Below are 22,715 nucleotides of genomic sequence, written 5' to 3' on the forward strand. Positions count from 1 at the left end.
GGGCCACATGTGGGGCAGGCTCTGAATGGGTGTTCCTTCAGTCTCTGTTTTAATCTTTGCCTCTCCCTTCCCTGCCAAGGGTATTCTTTTTCCTCATTTAAAGAAGGAGTGAAGCATTCACATTTTGATCATCCGTCTTGAGTTTCGTTTGTTCTAGGGATCTAGGGTAATTCAAGCATTTGGGCTAATAGCCACTTATCAATGAGTGCATACCGTGTATGTCTTTCTGTGATTGGGTTAGCTCACTCAGGATGATATTTTCCAGTTCCAAACATTTGCCTACGAATTTCATAAACTCGTTGTTTTTGATAGCTGAGTAATATTCCATTGTGTAGATGTACCACATTTTCTGTATCCATTCCTCTGTTGAAGGGCATCTGGGTTCTTTCCAGCTTCTGGCTATTATAAATAAGGCTGCGATGAACATAGTGGAGCACGTGTCTCTTTTATATGTTGAGGCATCTTTTGGGTATATGCCCAAGAGAGGTATAGCTGGATCCTCAGGCAGTTCAATATCCAATTTTCTGAGGAACCTCCAGACTGATTTCCAGAATGGTTTTACCAGTCTGTAATCCCACCAACAATGGAGGAGTGTTCCTCTTTCTCCACATCCTCGCCAGCATCTGCTGTCACCTGAGTTTTTGATCTTAGCCAATCGCACTGGTGTGAGGTGAAATCTCAGGGTTGTTTTGATTTGCATTTCCCTTATGACTAAAGATGTTGAACATTTCTTTAGGTGTTTCTCAGCCATTCGGCATTCCTCAGCTGTGAATTCTTTGTTTCGCTCTGAACCCCATTTTTTAATAGGGTTATTTGTTTCCCTGCAGTCTAACTTCTTGAGTTCTTTGTATATTTTGGATATAAGGCCTCTATCTGTTGTAGGATTGGTAAAGATCTTTTCCCAATCTGTTGGTTGCCAGACAAAACGGCAAATATAGAACACATTTATTTCGAATCCTTTCAGGTCTACATGATTTTCCTTCAGTGTTAAGAAGCACCTCAAGGAAGATTCTCACAGGTGTTGCAAATGCAAAAGGCCTCATTTAGGTCTCTGAAAGAGCCTCTTTGGAAGCATACTTACCCTTAACAGGACTCTTTAGTTTCAAATATCTTATCTCAAAGACAAGCACGATTACACTAAAGAGTGACATGGTGGATACTAGGAGGCTTACTGGCAACACAGTAGTTAAATACTTGCTTCTTAAGCTTTCTTTCTGAACATGAAAATCTGGTGAAAAATCAAGAGTAGTTTGGACATAAAGATCTACCATGTGATTCCACGTCACAGAAACAAATATGTATACATTGCTAACACTCACCCTTACAGCAGAGTTCATGTAGAACTATGTATGCACCTCCACAAATGGTTGTTTCTTGCAACTGATCTTAATGTTCATTGCACTGAAAACGGGAACCATGGTTTCATCAAAATGGCCCATACTATAAGTTTCTGTGCATATAAGAATTCAGTTGAAATTTCCAAGTTGAATCAATAGGTATGTACACCATCATGTGGGTTAGTGTCACAGAGATATTAAACTGTTCAAATAATGTGCTTCCCATAGTCCAAAGGACACAAACTGCACAAAATGGTTGTCAATTTCCCACATATTTGCCAGCATATCCTGCTTGCAATGTGTATATCAAAGATGAGAGCTGATAGTCAGCCAAGGAGTCCACTTAGCATGTAGATGCACTCTGTCCGACTGTTAAATCTGAAGATGATATTGAACAAGTATAAATTCAATGCAGTCACATGAAAGTATCTGGGAAAACAAAAAGTCACATTTTGTGGAGGACAAAGATCTCATAACACATATCTATTTTCACATATTTGCATTTAAGTAGTATATGAATCAGTGTTTAAAATGCTGCATATAACAATAGACGAAGCCTAGAAATCCATGACAGTGGAAGGATGACCATTTACCAGTGATTTTTTTGCATAATTTTAGTGTATCTTTCAAATAATAATCTGAAAGTATTTATTTATGAAGAATATTAACACTTGGAATTACTATTTAAAAAGAAAATAACTTTTGCAAATAATGTGATGGTTTATCATCTGTTTTTTCAATGCCCAAATGTAATAAAATAATGAGAGCAACAAGTACAAGAGTTCTTGAATATCATTTCTAAATTATATTGCAAGACTATCATATAACCATTGGAAAATGAAGTCCACTGTAAGAACAAGTAAAATGAAAAATTATTCACATGTTATAACAATGCATGTCCAAATTACATACATGAAACATCTATAGTCTTATATGTGTTTACAGTATTTAACACACACACACACACACACACACACACACACACACACACCCTTACAAACAGATGGGAACCTTGTGTAGAGCACACTAACTGTGTGGTATATCTTTCTTATATATTCTTTCTGAAATTAAAAAAAATAGCTATAAATATTTTATAATTAAAGTCACAATGACAATGACTTTCAAATTCTGGAGATAATTGTACATTGTTATTCCTCGTGAAAAATTCATTCTTCAGTGCCTAAATCCAAAATCTGCATGTAAACCCTGAGGATTTATTGAAGTTTCGATGATTTACACATAATGTAATCAAATGTAAACTCTTATTGATGAAATTTATTTGATTTTTGAATGTAAATTTTCCTAACTATTGCATGTGTACCTTTTAGCAGAAAAAATGAAGATTCCACATGTATGCACAAATTCATGTTCATCTCTCCTGATTTCAAAATTTTGGATGTAGTCCGTGCTTGTGCTCATGGAAAGTTATTCTTTCAGGGATGACAGAGTATACTTGAGAAGAACACCAAGCAGGCACTTATTTACATTTACCAGGTATGTGATAAATTTCATTGCCATTTTCCATTCAGAAGTACTAAGGGTACTAGAAGTAAGGGTACTAAAAACAGGATCTAGTTGCTGGAAAAAATCTTCCCTCCCAGGTACCAACAACTGAGCAGTTTCAGTGGACTTTGCTCCCCAATTTGAAGAACATATTAGCTCTACCATTTGAAAAGTTATAGCAGAAAGATGTGATTTCAATTGATCTAGGCCTCAGTAATACCCTACTAACACCTTCTTATTCACAAAGACAGATTCAGGGTAGTGGACTACAGGAGCAGTGCATTTTGATTTATAACCTCACACAGGTAGAAAATGCTACAGTTTCAAACAAATGTGCTATCGTAGCAGGATCAGGTTCTGCTCATATTTGAATTCCATGCAATATGTGCATCTGTTTCATCCATTCCCAATTTGAAAGCCCCCATTTAACTCATTTAAAGTTTTACCAAGGATGTATCAAGGATGAGTAATCCATTTGAAAGATGCTATGATCAAAAATATCTGCCAACTAACAGAAATGTTGAACAGAAATGGAGTCACACAAGATGTGAATCACCTTCAAGAAAAGCAGTTTTTTAGGAAGACACTTCAACTCAGAAAAGTGTCTTACCAACCAACTTCTGGGTCACACAAACCTTTAAAATTCTGCTCTATGCTTTGATTAAATGGAACCTCTGACATACACTTTATGGATATTAACACATTTGATTTTCCTAAACCTCCAATCAGATGCAAGCAATCATCATTTACTTTTTATTGATAGAAGAGATAGTCTAAATCATATACTCAACTTCAGGAAACTACACATATATTCTGGTCAGCACAAGCTGAAGAACCCTCTTACATATGCAGGGCTTCATGGCACTTGATATTGTCAGATTTACATACATGGAAATGTTATCAACAAACTGCTCAATCATATATCAGTGGCCCCTCTGTCACTCTTTATTTTGTGAAATAGTAAGTTGTTACTGATAACTACATAAAATATTAAATACTTGCCTCTATATATTCCTTGAAGTGGAAGTGTTAGTGATTACCCAGTGTTAGGCAGTGACCTTAAAAATTCTTGTTGCCATGACTACCAAAGCTAAATGACTCATTATGAGCGATGATTCAGAGTCAAGACTTATGGTCTTATAGTGCCATTAAGGTAAATGTCCTTCTCATAGGTGAGAAGGTTTAGAAAAATAATTTCTTTCTTTTTTTATATTGGAGAATTTATGTATATACAATTCAAATGTCATCCCATATCCCTCTCCCATCCCCCTACTTCTCCTCCAACTTATGGAAGACAATGCCATCCTCTGCTACATATGTGGCTGGATCTCTCTACATATACTCTTTGATAGGGGATTTAGTCACTGGTAGCTCTGAGGGGTCTGGTTGGTTGATATTGTGGTTCATCCTATGTGGTTGGAAATCCCCTCAGCTCCTTCAGTACTTTCTCTAACTCCTCCATTGTGGTCCCTGTGCTCAGTTGATGGTTAACTGCAAGAATCCACATTTGTATTTGTCAGGCTCTGGCAAGGCCTCTCAGGAGGCATCCACACTTGCCTCCTCTCAGCAAGCATTTATTGGTATAAGCAATAATAACTGAACCCAGTTCGTGGCTGCATACGTGATAAATCCCCAGGTGGAGCAATCAATGGATGGCCTCTGCTCCACTTTGTGTCCTTGTATTTCATTTATACAAGGAGCAGTTCTACACTAAAATTTTGATAATGGTGGGTGTCTTGGTCCCCCAATCGGGGCCTTTGCCTAATTTCTATATATGGTCTCTACAGGTTTGCCCTCCCCTTTGCTCAGCATTTCAGGTAATATCTTACCCATTTTGTTCTGCAAGCATATTGATTTCCTATCATCTTAGACATGATTGTGGCTAATCACAGTTCTCCAGCCCCCATTGTTACACACCTCTGTTCATATTTCTGATCCTCTCTCTGTATATTGTCCTCATATATTTTTCTATCTTATCCTGCCACCCTATATTACTTCCCCCCTCCTATCTTCCTCCTAAATCCCTCCAACCCTCTACCACCCGTGGGTATTTTATTCTTCCTTCTACTAAGAACTGAAACATCCACATTTCTGTCTTCCTGCTTGAGTTTCATATGGTCTGAGAACTGTATCTTAGGTATTCAGAGCTTTTGGGTAAATATCTATTAATCAGTGAGTGCATTCCATGTGTATCCTTTAGGGACTGTATTACCGCACTCAGGATGATATTGTCTAATTCCATCCATTTGCCCATGAATTTCATGAATTATTGCTTTTAGATGTACCAAATTTTTTATATTCTTTCCTCTGTTGATGGACTTCTGGGTTCTTTCCAACTTCTGGATATTATAAATAAGGCTACCATGAACATAATTGAGCGTGTGTCCTTGTTATAGGCTAGAGCATCTTTTGAGTATGTGCCCATGAGTTGTAGAGCTGGGTCTTCAGATAGAAAGATGTCCAATTTTCTGAGGAAGCACCAGACTGATTTCCAGAATGGTTTCACCATCTTGCAATCCCACCAACAATGGGGGGGTTTTCTTTTTTCGCCACATTCTTGCCAGCATCTGTTGTCACTTGAGCTTTTGATCTTTGCCATTCTGACAGATTTGAGGAGGATTCTCAGTATTGTTTTGATTTGAATTTTCCTTATGACTAAGATGTTGAATATTTCTTTAGGTGCTTCTTGGTCATTCGCTATTCCTCAGTTGAGAATTTCTTGTTGAGCTCTGCACCCCACTATCATTTAAACTTTATTTTTCTTGGATTTTTTATGTTTTAGATGTAACTTGTCTCCCATATTCCCTCCTCCTCCCCGTGCTTCTGTGAGGAGGCTCCTACTTTGTTCTAACCACTCCCAAATTAATGCACTGCCATTCTCCTATATTGGGGAAATGAGTCTTCAAGGACCAAAGGCTTTTCCTCCTACTGCTGCTGGACAATGGCATCATCTGCTTCATATGCGGATGGAGTTGTTTCCCACTATATATACTCATTGACTGGTGGTTTAGTCCCTGGAAGCTCTGGTGGAGTCTGATTAGTTCATATTGTTCTTCTTCCTACTCACCATTTTTAAGGTTACTTTGGTCTCTGGTGTCTATCTTCTTGAGTTCATTGTGTATTTTGAATATTAGCCTTCTAATATATGTAGGATTGGTAAAGAATTTTTTCCCAATTGCTTGGATGCCATTTTGTCCTATTGACTGTTTTTTACCTTACAGAAGCTTTGGAAATTTATGAGGATCCATTTGTCAATTCTTAATCTTAGAGCATAAGCCACTGGTGTTCTGCTCAGGAATATGTCCCCTGTGCCTATGTCTTTGAAGCTCTTCTTCTCTTTCTTTATTATTCGTTTCAGGGTATCTGGTTTTCTGTGATGGGCCTTGATTAACTTGTACTTGATCTTGGTACAAGGAGATAAACTGGATTGATTTATTTCTACATACCGACTGTCATTTGAACCAGCAACATTTTTTCAAAATGCTCTTTTTCCCACTGGATGGTTTTAGCTCTTTTTTCAAAGATAAAGTGACCATAGGTGTGTGGGTTTATTTCAGGGTCTTCAATTCTACTACACTGAACAACCAGCCTGTCTCTGTACCAATACCATGCAGCTTTTATCACCATTGCTCTGTAATACTGCCTGAGGTCAGGGGTTGTGATTCCCTCAGTTCTTTCATTTTTGAGAATTTTTTGCTATCCTGGGCTTTTATCTTTATTATTATAAATTAATTTGTAAATTGTTCTTTCTAACTTCATGGAAAATTAAAGTGGAATTTTGATGAAGATTACATTAAATCTGCAGTTTTCTCTTGGCTAGATGCCCATTTTTACTATATTAATCTCATCAATCTCTGAGCGCAGGAAATCTTTCTATCTTCTGAGATTTTCAATTTCTTTCGTCAAAGACTTGACATTCTTGTTATATAGGTCTTTCTCTTCCTTAGATAGAGTCACAACAAAGTATTTTATATTAAGACTACAGTGAAGAGTGTTGTGCCACTAATTTCTTTCTCAATCTTTTTATCAGTTGCATAGAGGAAGGTTACTAATTTCTTTGAGATAATTATATATCTAGCCAATTTACTGAAATCATTTGTCAGGTTCAGGTTTCTCTGGGCAATTTTTTGGGGGTTACTTAAGTATACTAACATATGATCTGCAAGTAGTGATATTTTGATTTCTTCCTTTCCAATTTGTATTCCTTTAACCTCCTTGTGTTGTCTAATTGCTTTGGGTATGACTTCAAATATCATATTCAATAGGTAGACAGAGAGAGTGGACAGCCTTGTCCAGTCCCTGATTTCAGTGGGATTGCTTCAAGTTCTTCTCCATTTATTTTTATTTTGGCAACTTGTTTGCATAAAATTGCTTTTACTGGGGTTGGGGATTTAGCTCAGTGGTAGAGCGCTTGCCTAGGAAGCTCAAGGCCCTGGGTTTGGTCCCCAGCTCCGAAAAAAAGAAAAAAATTGCTTTTACTATGTTTATGTATGGGCCTTGAATTTCTGATCTTTCCAAGACATTTTTCATAAATGGGAGTTGAATTTTGTCAAATGCTTTCTCAGCATTTAATAAGATGGTCATGTGTGTTTTTTTCTCTGAGTTCATTCATATAGTGGATTATTCTGTCAGAGTTCTGTATATTGAACCATTCCTGTATCACTGTGATGAAGCCTACTTGATCATAGTGAATGATTTTTTTGATTTGTTGTTGGATTTGGTTTCTGATATTCCCCATCAAGTTAAGTGCATGTGAGTGTGTGTGTGTGTGTGTGTGTGTGTGTGTGTGTGTGTCCCACACCATACAAAGTTTCATTTTTGGACCACACATAAACTCCTTAACTGTTTCCTGCCATTGTGCTTGTCCAGGAATAAAATAGATGTATCTGGTGATGTTCCTTTTGTAAAAAATTAACGTTCTTTCTTCCAGCAGACATCAAATTAAAATAGCTTCCAGGTTAAAAGCTGGTTCACTGTGTTCGGTACTTGGTGAAAATATGACTAATGTCTTGTGTGAAGTTGTGTGCATGCTGTCACAAACTGTGGTATCAGTGGAAAGGTCATGGTGAATACATGTCATTGAGGAATGAATGTTTCAAAATCTTGCACATTCTTCTCACTGTTCAATTGTAGGTCTATTTGTCAATTGTTATCTACTGCAAGAAAAACTTTTCAGATGTGGGTTGTGTAAAGCAGTAATCTGTGTGTAAAATAGATTTACATTAAGAGTTATCTTATGTCGTTGATCAAAATATTCTTAGTAGACTTCCCTATGGCAATGGCATATCAAATTCCAGGTGCTCTGTAGTGAGTCATATTGAATTTGTGCCTGGCTGCTTTGTAACTGCATGGCCACAGTTAAGAAGTCATGGGATTGTTGGACAGAGGCCTCTCCCATGTATTTACATCACAGGAAGAAAAGACCAAGTAGTAAACATCCAGTGTCTCCACTGCATGACCTCTGCTGAGCCAGGCTGATGCATGTGGAACTGACACACCTGGACCACACCTGGATGGTGGTCAATTTACTTCTGCCTTTTGCTTCCTCAGCCTTTATCCTTGAGATTTAGGCTGGTCTTCTCGGACCACACTTGGGCCTAAGCTAGCTGTGTTCAATGGTAACCTTGAAGACAGGAATCTGCTGTCCTTTGTATGTGGATGAGTTTATATCTTTCTGCAAATCTGGCTCATTTATGAATCTGCATTTGTTCCTTTAGATTGGTGAAACACCTCTCAATTCATATTGAATCCTGATATTTTGTGAAGTTGAGAAGTTATGTATTCTTGATCTTATCTAGAGCCCTTTCCCAAAGAATCAAGGGCTGACTTTAAGGTCCTAGCATTTACCATTTCACTGAGATATTAGCCAAAACTTCAGCTCCTGGAGTCCTGTGGCATCTAATTCTTCTGGAGTAATTAATATTAACAGGGAGGACATTCCTAGGAGGAATGTGAAAATATGTGCATTATTATACAAACATGACTTATGCCCACAGCAGCCATCAACATTCATGAAGGCTCACACCCAGGCCCTGTCCTGGGGCAGCATCATGTCACTATTTCGACAACAGGGCCACAGGCTTCCACACCGTTTGGAGGCTCAGACCTGGGAACTTACCCAGTGTGCTTCCTGTTCTTTTTACCTTTTGGATATTAGCCCTCTATTGGATGTGGCAATTTTAAAGTTTTTTCACAATAGGTAGACTGCCTATTTGTCTGATTGACAATGTCTTTCACCTTACAGAGGTTTTCTAGGTCCCACATTTTAATTCTTGATCTTAGAGCATGACCCATTAAACTTCTGTTTAGGAAATTTCCCCCTGTGCCAATGAGATCAAGACTCTTTTCCACTTTCTCTCTATTAGATTCAGTGCATCTGGATTTATGTTAAGTTCCTTGATCCGTGTGGACTTGAGCTTTGTGCAAGTTGACAACTCTGAGTCTATTTTCATTTTTTCCACATACACATAGCCAGTTAGACCAGCACCATTTATTGAAGATGCTTTCTTCTTTCCATTGTATATTTTTGGCTTCTTTGTCAAAGTACAAGTAAATACATGTGTATTTTTATTTCTGGGTCTTCAATTATATTCCATTGATCAAACTCTGTACCAGTTCTATGAAGTTTTTATCCTAATTAAGATTGGCCTGAAGTTCTGTTTTTTGGTTGGGTTCTTGTGTGGTTTACTTATCAAAGTAATTTTTGGCTTCATAGAATGAATTAGGTAGTATACCTTCTGTTTCCTTTTTATGAAAAATTTTGATGAATATTGGTATCAGGTCATTGAAGGTCTGGTAAAATTCTGAACTAAATCTGTCTGGCCCTGGGCTTTTATTTGGATGGTTGGGAGATGGTTTCAATGAATTTTTCTATTTCCTTATGGGATATGCACCTGTTCATAAAGTTTACCTGCTCTTGACTTGACTTTGGTATGTGGTGTCTAGAAAACCATCCATTTCATCTAGTTTACAGTTTTAATGAGTATAGGCTTTTTTAGTAGGATCTGATGATTTTTTGAATATCCTCCATTTCTCTTGTTATGTCTCCCTTTTCATGGAAGAGTCTCTTAATTTGGATGCTGCCTCTGGGCCTTTTAGTTGGTTTGGCCAGCAGTTTATCTATCTTCTTTATTCTCTAAAAGAAGCATCATTTGGTTTTGTTGATTCTTTATATTAATCTCTTTGTTTTTAGTTGGTTGATTTAATCACTGAGTTTGACATATTTCCTGCCATCTACTCCTCTTGGGTTATTTTGATTTTCTTTTTGTTCTAGAGCTCTCAGATATGCTGTTAAATTGCCAGTGTAATATTTCTTGAGTTTCTTCACTAGGGCACTTAGTGCTATGAATTTTCCTCATAATGCTGTTTTTATTATTTCATAAATTTTGGTGTAATATGTCAAATTTTTCATTTAATTGCAGGAGTCTTTCTTTATTCATTCACTGATCAAATTAGCATATACTAGTTAATCATTCAGCTTTCCCCCTGTATGTGGACTTTCTGTTGTTTTTGCTGTTACTGAAGACAAACTTTGGGCCACTGAGTTCTTATAGGGTGCATGTCATTATTTCAATGTTCTTGTATTGGTTGATCATTGTTTTGTGATCAATTACATGGTCGATTTCAGAGAAGGTATCATGAGTTGCTTAAAAAAGATGTATTCTTTTATATTAGGGTGAAATGTTCTGTAGATATCTGTTGCAACCATTTGTTGCATAACCTCTATTAGTTTGACTGTGTCTGTGTTTAGATTCTGATTTAATGACCTGTCTATTTGTGAGAATGTGCTGTTTAAGTCTCAAACTATTATTGTATGGGGTTCAATGTGTGTTTTCAGCTTTAGTAAAGATCCTTTTATGAATGTGGGTAGCCTTGCCTTTGGGGAATAGATATTCAGAATTGAGACTTTCTCTTATTTTCCCCCCTTTGATGAATATGAAGTGTCTTTTCCCATCTTGCTTGATAACTTTTGATTAAAAGTCTATTTTATTGAACATTGGAGTGGCAAATCCATCTTGTTTTTTTAGAACCATTTGCATGGAAAACCTTTTTCCATCCTTTTACTCTGAGATAATGTCTGTCTTTTTGCTGAGATGTGTTTCTAATAAGCAGCAATATGATGGACCTTGTTTGGATAACCAGTCTTTTAACTTATGTCCTTTTATATGTGAGCTGAGTCCATTAATAATGAGAAATATTAAAGATAAATTATTGTTTGTTCCTGTTATATTTGCTTCTGTATGTGGCTTTCTTTATGTGCTTGTGGTTTCCTACTTTTGGCTTCTTTGTGAAATGATTAACATCTTTTCTTTTATTTGGTAGTTACCTTCCTTGTCTTGAGTTTTTTCTTGGATTCTCTGTAGGGTGGATTAATAGATAGATGCTGTTTGAATTTGGATTCATCATGGAATATTTTGGTTTCTCCATCTATATTGATTGATAGTTTTGCTGGGTATAGTAGCCTGGGCTGGCATTTGTGTTCTCTGAGAATCTGAATGACCTCTGAATAGGCTCTTCTGACTTTCATAGTCTCTGTTGAGGAGTCTGTTGTTATTCTAATAGGTTTACCTTTGTATGGTACTTGGCCCTTTTCCCTTAAAATTTTAATATTCTTGATTTGTTCTCTGCTTATTGTTTTGATTATTATGGGACAAGAAGATTTTCTTTTCTGGTCCGATTTGTTTGTGTTATATAAGCATCCCCTACCTTATTGGCCATTGCTATCTTTAGGATGATTAAGTTTTTGTCTATGCTTCTGTTGAAGAGGTTTTTGGGGCCTTTGACCTGGGAAACTTCATTCTCCTTTATTCCAATTATCCTTAGATTTGGTCTTTCATTTTGTTCTGAATTTCCTGAGTGTTGAGGGTTAGGTGTTTTTATGACTTAAATTTTTTTGACAGTTGTGTTAATCTCTTCTAAAGTATCTTCTACATCACAGATTGTCTCGTCAATCTCTTATATTCTGAAGGCGATGCTTGACTCTATGACTCTTCATCTCTTTCCTAGGTTTTCTAATTCCAGGATTATCTCTCTTTATGATTTCTTTATTGTTTCTACTTCCATTTTTTAGATCCTGGATGGTTTTGTTCACCTTCAACTCTTTTGTTTCCTTCACCTGTTTAGTTGTGTATTTCCTTACCTCTTTGCTAGATTTTTCATTTCCATTTCTGCTTCCATTTGCATTTTCTTTATTGCTTCTACTCCCATTTTAGGTCTTAGAAGGCTCTATGCAATTCCTTTACCTGCTTTGTTTCCCCCTGTATTTGTTTAAAGAATTTATTTGTTTCATTTCTAAGGGTTTTTATCTCTTTACTGTGTTTTCCTGTATTTCTCTCAGTGTGTTATGTATATCCTTCTTACAGTACTCTATTGTTTTCATTAAACAGAATTTTTTTCTTTTTTTTTTATTATTAACTTGAGTATTTCTTATATACATTTCAAGTGTTATTCCCTTTCCCGGTTTCCGGGCAAACATCCCCCTCCCCCTTCCCCTTCCTTATGGGTGTTCCCCTCCCCATCCTCCCCGCATTACCGCCCTCCCCCCAACAGTCTAGTTCACTGGGGGTTCAGTCTTAGCATGACCCAGGGCTTCCCCTTCCAATGGTGCTCTTACTAGGATATTCATTGCTACCTATGGGGTCAGAGTCCAGGGTCAGTCCATGTATAGTCTTTAGGTAGTGGCTTAGTCCCTAGAAGCTCTAGTTGCTTGGCATTGTTGTACATATGGGGTCTCGATCCCCTTCAAGCTCTTCTAGTTCTTTCTCTGATTCCTTCAATGGGGGTCCTATTCTTAGTTCAGTGGTTTGCTGCTGGCATTCGCCTCTGTATTTGCTGTATTCTGGCTGTGTCTCTCAGGAGCGATCTACATCTGGCTCCTGTAGGTCTGCACTTCTTTGCTTCATCCCTCTTGTCTAATTGGGTGGCTGTATATGTATGGGCCACATGTGGGGCAGGCTCTGAATGGGTGTTCCTTCTGTGTCTGTTTTAATCTTTGCCTCTCTCTTCCCTGCCAAGGGTAATCTTGTTCCCCTTTTAAAGAAGGAGTGAAGCATTCACATTTTAATCATCCATCTTGAGTTTCATTTGTTCTAGGCGTCTAGGGTAATTCAAGCATTTGGGCTAATAGCCACTTATCAATGAGTGCATACCATGTATGTCTTTCTCTGATTGGGTTAGCTCACTCAGGATGATATTTTCCAGTTCCAACCATTTGCCTACGAATTTCATAAAGTCATTGTATTTGATAGCTGAGTAATATTCCATTGTGTAGATGTACCACATTTTCTGTATCCATTCCTCTGTTGAAGGGCATCTGGGTTCTTTCCAGCTTCTGGCTATTATAAATAAGGCTGCGATGAACATAGTGGAGCACGTGTCTCTTTTATATGTTGGGGCATTTTTGGGTATATACCCAAGAGAGGTATAGCTGGATCCTCAGGCAGTTCTATGTCCAATTTACTGAGGAACCTCCAGACTGATTTCCAGAATGATTGTACCAGTCTGCAATCACACCAACAATGGAGGAGTGTTCCTCTTTCTCCGCATCCTCGCCAGCATCTACTGTCACCTGAGTTTTTGATCTTAGCCATTCTCACTGGTGTGAGGTGAAATCTCAGGGTTGTTTTGATTTGCATTTCCCTTATGACTAAAGATGTTGAACATTTCTTTAGGTGTTTCTCAGCCATTTGGCATTCCTCAGCTGTGAATTGTTTGTTTAGCTCTGAACCCCATTTTTAATAGGGTTATTTGTCTCCCTGCGGTCTAACTTCTTGAGTTCTTTGTATATTTTGGATATAAGGCCTCTATCTGTTGTAGGATTGGTAAAGATCTTTTCCCAATCTGTTGCTTGCAGTTTTGTCCTAAACACAGTGTCCTTTGCCTTACAGAAGCTTTGCAGTTTTATGAGATCCCATTTGTCGATTCTTGATCTTAGAGCATAAGCCATTGGTGTTTTGTTCAGGAAATTTTTTCCAGTGCCCATGTGTTAGAGATGCTTCCCTAGTTTTCTTCTATTACTTTGAGTGTGTCTGGTTTGATGTGGAGGTCCTTGATCCACTTGGACTTAAGCTTTGTACAGGGTGATAAGAATGGATCGATCTGCATTCTTCTACATGTTGACCTCCACTTGAACCAGCGCCATTTGCTGAAAATGCTATCTTTTTTCCACTTGATGGTTTTGTCTCCTTTGTCAAAAATAAAGTGACCATAGGTGTGTGGGTTCATTTCTGGGTCTTCAATTCTGTTCCATTGGTCTATCTGTCTGTCTCTGTACCAATACCATGCAGTTTTTATCAATATTGCTCTGTAATACTGCTTGAGTTCAGGGATAGTGATTCCCCCTGAAGTCCTTTTATTGTTGAGGATAGTTTTAGCTATCCTGGGTTTTTTGTTATTCCCGGTGAATTTGCAAATTGTTCTGTCTAACTCTTTGAAGAATTGGATTGGTATTTTGATGGGGATTGCATTGAATCTGTAGATCGCTTTTGGTAAAATGGCCATTTTTACTATATTAATCCTGCCAATCTATGAGCATGGGAGATCTTTCCATCTTCTGAGGTCTTCTTCAATTTCTTTCTTCAGTGTCTTGAAGTTCTTATTGTACAAATCTTTTACTAGCTTGGTTAAAGTCACACCGAGGTACTTTATATTATTTGGGTCTATTATGAAGGGTGTCGTTTCCCTAATTTCTTTCTCGGCTTGTTTCTCTTTTGTGTAGAGGAAGGCAACTGATTTATTTGAGTTAATTTTATACCCAGCCACATTGGTGAAGTTGTTAATCAGCTTTAGTAGTTCTCTGGTGGAACTTTTGGGATCACTTAAATATACTATCATATCATCTGCAAATAGTGATATTTTGACTTCTTCTTCTCCGATCTGTATCCCGTTGACCTCCTTTTGTTGTCTGATTGCTCTGGCTAGAACTTCAAGAACTATATTGAATAAGTAGAGAGAGAGTGGGCAGCCTTGTCTAGTCCCTGATTTTAGTGGCATTGCTTCAAGTTTCTCTCCATTTAGTTTAATGTTAGCAAATTGTTTGCTGTATATGGCTTTTACTATGTTTAGGTATGGGCCTTGAATTCTTATTCTTTCCAGGACTTTTATCATGAAGGGGTGTTGAATTTTGTCAAATGCTTTCTCAGCATCTAATGAAATGGTCATGTGGTTTTGTTCTTTCAGTGTGTTTATATAATGGATCACGTTGATGGTTTTCCGTATATTAAACCATCCCTGCATGCCTGGGATGAAGCCTACTTGATCATGGTGGATGATTGTTTTGATGTGCTCTTGGATTCGTTTTGCCAGAATTTTATTGAGTATTTTTGCGTCGATATTCATAAGGGAAATTGGTCTGAAGTTCTCTTTCTTTGTTGGGTCTTTGTGTGGTTTATGTATAAGAGTAATTGTGGCTTCATAAAAGGAATTCGGTAGTGCTCCATCTGTTTCAATTTTGTGGAATATTTTGTATAATATTGGTATGAGGTCTTCTATGAAGGTCTGATAGAATTCTGCACTAAACCCGTCTGGACCTGGGCTCTTTTTGGTTGGGAGACCTTTAGTGACTGCTGCTATTTCTTTAGGAGTTATGGGGTTGTTTAACTGGTTTATCTGTTCCTGATTTAAGTTCGGTACCTGGTATCTGTCTAGGAAATTTTCCATTTCCTGCAGATTTTCAAGTTTTGTTGAATATAGGCTTTTATAGTAAGATCTGATGATTTTTTGAATTTCCTCTGAATCTGTAGTTATGTCTCCCTTTTCATTTCTGATTTTGTTAATTTGGACGCATTCTCTGTGTCCTCTCGTTAGTCTGGCTAAGGGTTTATCTATCTTGTTGATTTTCTCAAAGAACTGACTTTTGGTTCTGTTGATTCTTTCTATGGTCCTTTTTGTTTCTACTTGGTTGATTTCACCTCTGAGTTTATTTCCTGCCTTCTAGTCCTCCTGGGTGTATTTTCTTCTTTTTGGTATAGAGCTTTTAGGTGTGCTGTCAAGCTGGTGAAATATGCTCTCTCCTGTTTCTTTCTGCAGGCACTCAGTACTCTGAGTTTTCCTCTTAGCACAGCTTTCATTGTGTCCCATAAGTTTGGGTATGTCATACCTTCATTTTCATTAAATTCTAAGAAGTCTTTAATTTCTTTCTTTATTTCTTCCTTGACCAGGTTATCGTTGAGTAGAGCATTGTTCAACTTCCACGTATATGTGGGTGTTCCTCCCTTATTGTTATTGAAGAGCAGCTTTAGGCCTTGGTGGTCTGATAGGACGCATTGGATTATATCTATCTTTCTGTACCTGTTGAGGCCCGTTTATTGACCAGTTATATGGTCAATTTTGGAGAACGTACCATGAGGAGCTGAGAAGAATGTATATCCTTTTGCTTTAGGATAGAATGTTCTATAAATATCTGTTAAGTCCATTTGGCTCATGACTTCTCTTAGTCTGTCTACATCTCTGTTTAATTTCTGTTTCCATGATCTGTCCATTGATGAGAGTGGGGTGTTGAAATCTCTCACTATTATTGTGTGAGGTGCACTATGTGCTTTGAGCTTTAGTAAGGTTTCTTTTATGTATGTAGGTGCCTTTGTATTTGGGGCATAGACATTTAGGATTCAGAGTTCATCTTGGTGGATTTTTCTTTGATGAATATGAAGTGTCCTTTCTTATCTTTTTTGATGACTTTTAGTTGAAAATTGATTTTATTTGATATTAGAATGGCTACTCCAGCTTGCATCTTCCGACCATTTGCTTGAAAAGTTGTTTTCCAGCCTTTCACTCTGAGGTAGTGTCTGTCTTTGTCTCTGAGGTGTGTTTCCTGTAGGCAGCAGAATGCACGGTCCTCGTTGCGTATCCAGTTTGTGAATCTATGTCTTTTTATTGGGGAGTTCAGGCCATTGATGTTGAGAGATATTAAGGAATAGTGATTTTTGCTTCCTGTTATATTCATATTTGGATGTAATGTTATGTTTGTGTGCTTTTTTTCTCTTTGTTTTGTTGCCAAGATGATTAGTTTCTTGCTTCTTCTAGGTTATAGCTTGCCTCCTTATGTTGGGCTTTACCATTTATTATCCTTTGTCTTGCTGGATTTGTAGAAAGATATTGTGTAAATTTGGTTTTGTCATGGAATATCTTTGTTTCTCCATCTATGTTAATTGAGAGTTTTGCAGGATACAGTAACCTGGGCTGGCATTTGTGTTCTCTTAGGGTCTGTATGACCTCAGTCCAGGATCTTCTGGCCTTCATTGTTTCTGGCGAAAAGTCTGGTGTGATTCTGATAGGTCTGCCTTTTTATGTTACTTGACCTTTTTCCCTTACTGCTTTTAATATTCTTTCTTTAATTTGTGCGTTTGGTGTTTTTACTATTATGTGATAGGAGGTGTTTCTTTTCTGGTCCAATCTATTTGGAGTTCTGTAGGCTTCTTGTATGCCTATGGGTATCTCTTTTTTTAGGTTAGGGAAGTTTTCTTCTATGATTTTGTTGAAGATATTTACTGGTCCTTTGAGCTGGGAGTCTTCACTCTCTTCTATACCTAATATCCTTAGGTTTGATCTTCTCATTGAGTCCTGGATTTCCTGTATGTTTTGGACCAGTAGCTTTTTCCGCTTTACATTATCTTTGACAGTTGAGTCAATGATTTCTATGGAATCTTCTGCTCCTGAGATTCTCTCTTCCATCTCTTGTATTCTGTTGGTATAGCTTGTATCTACAGCTCCTTTTCTCTTCTTTTGGTTTTCTATATCCAAGTTTGTTTCCATGTGTTCTTTCTTGATTGCTTCTACTTCCATTTTTCATTCCTTCCACTGTTTGATTGTGTTTTCCTGGAATTCTTTCAGGGATTTTTGTGTCTCCTCTCTATGGGCTTCTACTTGTTTATTTATGTTTTCCTGGAATTCTTTCAGGCATTTTTGTGATTCCTCTCTGTAGGTTTCTACTTGTTTATTTATGTTTTCCTGTGTTTCTCTAAGGGAGTTCTTCACATCTTTCTTGAAGTCCTCCAGCATCATGATCAAATATGATTTTGAAACTAGATCTTGCTTTTCTGGTGTGTTTGGATATTCCTTGTTTGTTTTGATGGGAGAATTGGGCTCCGATGGTGCCATGTAGTCTTGGGTTCCTGAGCTTGCCTCTCGCCATCAGATTATCTCTAGTGTTACTTTGTTCTTCTATTTCTGACAGTGGCTAGACTGTCCTATAAGCCTGTGTGTCAGGAGTGCTGTAGACCTGTTTTCCTGTTTTCTGTCAGCCTGTTATGGGGACAGAGTGTTCTGCTTTCGGGCTTCTATTTTTTCCTCTCTACAGGTCTTCAGCTTTTCCTGTGGGCCTGTGTCTTGAGTTCACCAGGCAGGTCACTTGCAACAGAAATGTTGGTCTTACCTGTGGTCCCGAGGCTCAAGTTCGCTTGCGGGGTGCTGCCCACGAGCTCTCTGCGGAGGCAGCAACCAGGAAGATCTGCACCGCCGTTTCCGGGAGCTTCAGTGCACCAGGGTTCCAGATGGCCTTTGGTGTTTTCCTCTGGAATCAGTAATGTGTGCAGAGTGCAGTCTCTTCTGGTTTCTCAGGCGTGTCTGCCTCTCTGAAGGTTTAGCTCTCCCTCCCACAGGATTTGGGTGCAGAGGACTCTTTATCTGGTCTGTTCCTTCAGGTTCCGGCGGTGTCTCAGGCACAAGGTTCCTGCCGCTCCTGGGCCCTCCCCCACGGGAACCCAGAGGCTTTATACAGTTTCCTCTTGGGCCAGGGATGTGGGTAGGGGTGGGCAGTGTTGGTGGTCTCTTCCGCTCTGCAGCCTCAGGAGTGCCCACCTGACCAGGTGGTGAGGTCTGTCTCCCACGGGGTCTGGGAGCATAGAGCTGCTGCGGGCCGGGATTCGCGGGTGTGAGACCAAAATAGAATTTTTGATCAGGTTCCTGATTTCCAGGTCTGTTAGTGTATTCTGTGATGGCTGTGGTGGGATAAATGGGTTCTGATTATGACCACACAAAATGGTGTCTGTTCCTTATGGTCTTGCCTTTCACCATGTGGTTATCCCTAGTGTGTGGTGGTCAATATAACTCTATCTGGAGACTTCCTCTTTTGTTCCTTGGTTAATACAGGTCTCCTGTTAGGCCTGCTGCAGTGGCTGTAGACGATCTCCTTTGTGGGTTTCCACCTAGAGGGTATTAAGAGGGTCAATGAAGCTGCTGACTTTTTGCACTGGCTGCAATAAGTCTTCTGAGAAGGCATCAGAATATTGGGTCTTCAGAGGATCACTCAAAGTGTTGTCCTGTGTGAAGCTGTTCTCCAGGGTAGGCATATGGACTGTGGTTTCTGTTTCTCTATTTGCAGCTTACCTCCAGCAAGGCTTTCTGTCTTTTGTGTCAGTTGCCCTGTTTTCCACAGAGCACCTGGAAGATCTTCAGATTGTGGTGTCAGTTGCCTGCCCAGTTTCCCTGTGTACAGAGGTACTTCTTAGATGCTTTAAGCTGTGTAGCCCTGTATGCAGTAGATCTCATGGAATGTCTCCACCTGTGATGTCAGATGCCATGGCTGTAGCAGATCTCCTGGCATGCCTTATGATGTGGTGTCAAATGCTCTGAGTGCAGCTAAATTTCTGATATGCCTCAGGATATGGTGTCTTCTTGGGAGCATATTAGCTAGTAGTCATATTATCTGAGATCAGCAAATCCTCTGTTATGCCTCAGACATATCCCTTTCCAGGGAGCAGACTAGCTAGCAGTCTGTACCAGCAGAAAACAAAAGGTAGAAAGACAGTGTTTTGGGGGGCCAGCTGGGGGAGGTTATTTGGGGGATGGTGGGTCCCTGATTCCACTGTGATTGCAGTGGCAGCTGTGGGACATCAGGAAGGTTCTTTTCAAATGGTATGAGGGCAGTGGATCCTCTTGTATGCCTAAGAATGTAGCCTTTTCCAGGAAGCACACTAGCTAACAGTCTGACCCAGCAGAAAGGACCAGGAAAAAAGGGAAGTGGTATTTGAAGGTTGAGGAAGGGGGAGTTCGGGGATGGTGGTTCCCTAGGCCACTGGGCGCCCAGAGGCAGCTGTGAATCTTTGTGTGGGTTCTTACGAAATGCTCTGAATTCAGTAGGTCCTCTTGTATGCCTCAGAGCATAACCTCTTCCAGGGAGAAGACTAGCTAGCAGTCATTCCCAGCAGCAAAATCACCCTTTTCAAGGGGATTACAATACTCTGGCATTCCTTCACCTCAAACTACAGGAAAACATCCTGGTTCAATTACTTTGCCAGGTGGGTATTTTAACACAATCTTGTGAGTATCAAGAATCAATGCAATTCCTGAGATGGTTCTTTATGCATTCTCAAAAAAAAAAAAAAAACTCCTTACACTCACTTAACAGTATATCAATTATCCTACAAGGTAAAAATTATGACTCATGGGGTATGAATCACCTTTCATCTGTAGGTCTTGGAAATCAATTAGCCTGCATGTTATACACACTAATGCAAGATATTACACCCATAGATCAGGTCTATTTGTTGCATTCACAATGGGGACATCATTGCCTTCCAGTGCCAACCATAACTTCCCAGGAATAGCTATGGTCATACTATGCCTGAACATGGTATTCTTCATAAGTTATATAGTAACTTAGAATGTCTTCCACTTTACCACATATTTCAAGGAGTAGCTATATTGCATATATCTCATACTGATTACCCTCATGATATTCACTAAAATCTTTTTAGTTGGCAACATATCCCCAGTCTCTATTTTTCCATACTACTAGGCTTAGATCTGGGCACACTGACCTGGCTGTGTATTTCTATGACACATGACACTTTTATCTCCATTGAAATTTACACAGTATTTGTGCCATATGTACTATTTGGTTTATCCATAGCCACACAGCACAGCAATATCTCTGACTAGTTTTTACTTCACCATATCTGTTAGAAAAACCTGGCAGAATCTAATTGAAAAGCCTCATGACTGTCTAACAATGAGCAATTGGTTACTTGTGTTTATCTGATGGGGTACATGGAACTTTTTCTTACAGGGATATTTCACACTCTCATTCTTAACTGTGGTCATTCAGCACCTGGTCTGGAATTACCTGGTGAGAGGCTTCAGAGTACATTCTACCAGTGTTATAATATTTTCAGGATTAGCTGTCAATATAACTCTGTCACTAGCTTCAAATGGTGGAATCAACTCAAAATTCCCAATGAATCCATCACAACATTCTTAAAACTATGGCTAGCAATTCAGTTCCTGAACCAATTTTCTTCAGATTGTTTCCAAAAAAACTTGCAAGGACACATAAACTCTTGTAAGAATGGCTCCATTAAGTGTCATTGCTTAAATTTTAAATATAATTTTAACAGAACCTTGTGTATCGACTCCATCCTCACAGCCTCAGGTATAGGTTGACTTGTACTTCCATAGGTCAATTTCCTTTCTAAATTATACTGGTTCATGTCTTTCTGTAAAATCTAAGTAATCCATATATTGTTAAGTACAACCTTCACCAGATCTACCTTGTATATTGACATATATTTTACGGGCTTCATGCTGATGAAACAACACCACCAACTCTGACAAGCTGCCATTACATATAAAATACTTGTGCCACAAGATCACGTTGGAATCCTCTTGGTTTTTGTGATATTCACAGTCAAGTGAGTAGATGGCTATTGTCTTCTCATAGAGACAAGAAACAAATAGCATTAGCATCCAAAGTGCATAGAATTTCCTCCCTGATCCAAGTTGGCCCTCACTGTCAACAATGCAAAGGCTAAGATATTCAGCTTTACCCCCCAAATATATAGGTACTTAAACTTTCCCAGACATGAAGTGGTTTCTTTTCAGAGTTGAGGTTCCAGCTTCCCTACATCCAATCATTTGCATTATATTTGTTATGCTTACTATTGAAACATGAATTATACCAGCAGTCTTGTGTGTTGGCAATAACTGAAGACATGAAATGAACTCCAGAAATTACAAAGAGAAAACACCTAGAGAGAGGAAGGTATTTGATATAACTAGGAGTGTTCAAATTATAACCACACCACTAGAAAAGATAGTTAATGTTTAACTGAATGATAGGACCTACACTGCTGTCTTAGTTAGGATTTTAGTGTTGTAAACATATTCAATGACCAAAGTAACTCTTATAAAGGACAGCTTTTAACTGGTGCTGGTTTACAGGTACACTGATTTGGTCCATTATCATCAGGGCAGGAACATGAAATCATCCAGACAAATGTGAGGCAAGAGGAGTTGAGAGTTCCACATCTTTTTCTGAAGGCATATAGGGTTAGACTGACTGCTAGAAAGCTAGGAGGAATGACTTAAAGCCCACCCTCACAGTGACAAAATTTGTACAAAGTCAGACGTACTACAAAAAGGCCGCACCTCAAAATAGTGCCACTCGCAGGGCCAAACATATTTAACCACCACATTCCACACTCTGGTCAACATATGCTTGTTCAAATACATGAGTCTATGAGTCTATGTGTCATATTTAGCAATACAATAATGCAAAATGAATTGTGTCCAACATCAAAAATCCCCAGTCTATCAGTCTTTTCAATGTTTAGATTTCCAAAGTTCAATGTTACTTCTGAGATTCACATAATACCTTAATGGAATCCCCTGTAAAATCAATAGCAAAAGGCAGATTATAAATCAAAAACCACAGCCAGTTCAATAACCAGATGGGTCAACTTCAAATTCTGCATTTCCATAACAGATATCAAAGTGCTCTTTAGATCTCCAACCCATTTCTGCTTTGTTGACTGCAGCACAGTTCTTTTATTATGTGTAGTTCTACCCTCTGATAGCGCTTTGCTCAGAAGGTATCCTGTGGTGCTGGCATCTTGAACTTCTTGGGGTCTCCAAGGGAACTTCAACATAACAGCCTCTTGTACC

At 38.6% G+C, this 22,715-nt stretch overlaps 1 pseudogene; it reads right to left on the reverse strand.

The window, feature by feature from the left end:
* Positions 1-1,043: 1,043 nt before the first annotated feature.
* The window catches only part of LOC100911869 (uncharacterized), a 40,672-nt pseudogene continuing 19,000 nt past the window's right edge, over positions 1,044-22,715 (reverse strand).

Source organism: Rattus norvegicus, chromosome X (assembly GCF_036323735.1).
Source record: "Rattus norvegicus strain BN/NHsdMcwi chromosome X, GRCr8, whole genome shotgun sequence".
In the NCBI taxonomy this organism is placed as follows: domain Eukaryota; kingdom Metazoa; phylum Chordata; class Mammalia; order Rodentia; family Muridae; genus Rattus; species Rattus norvegicus.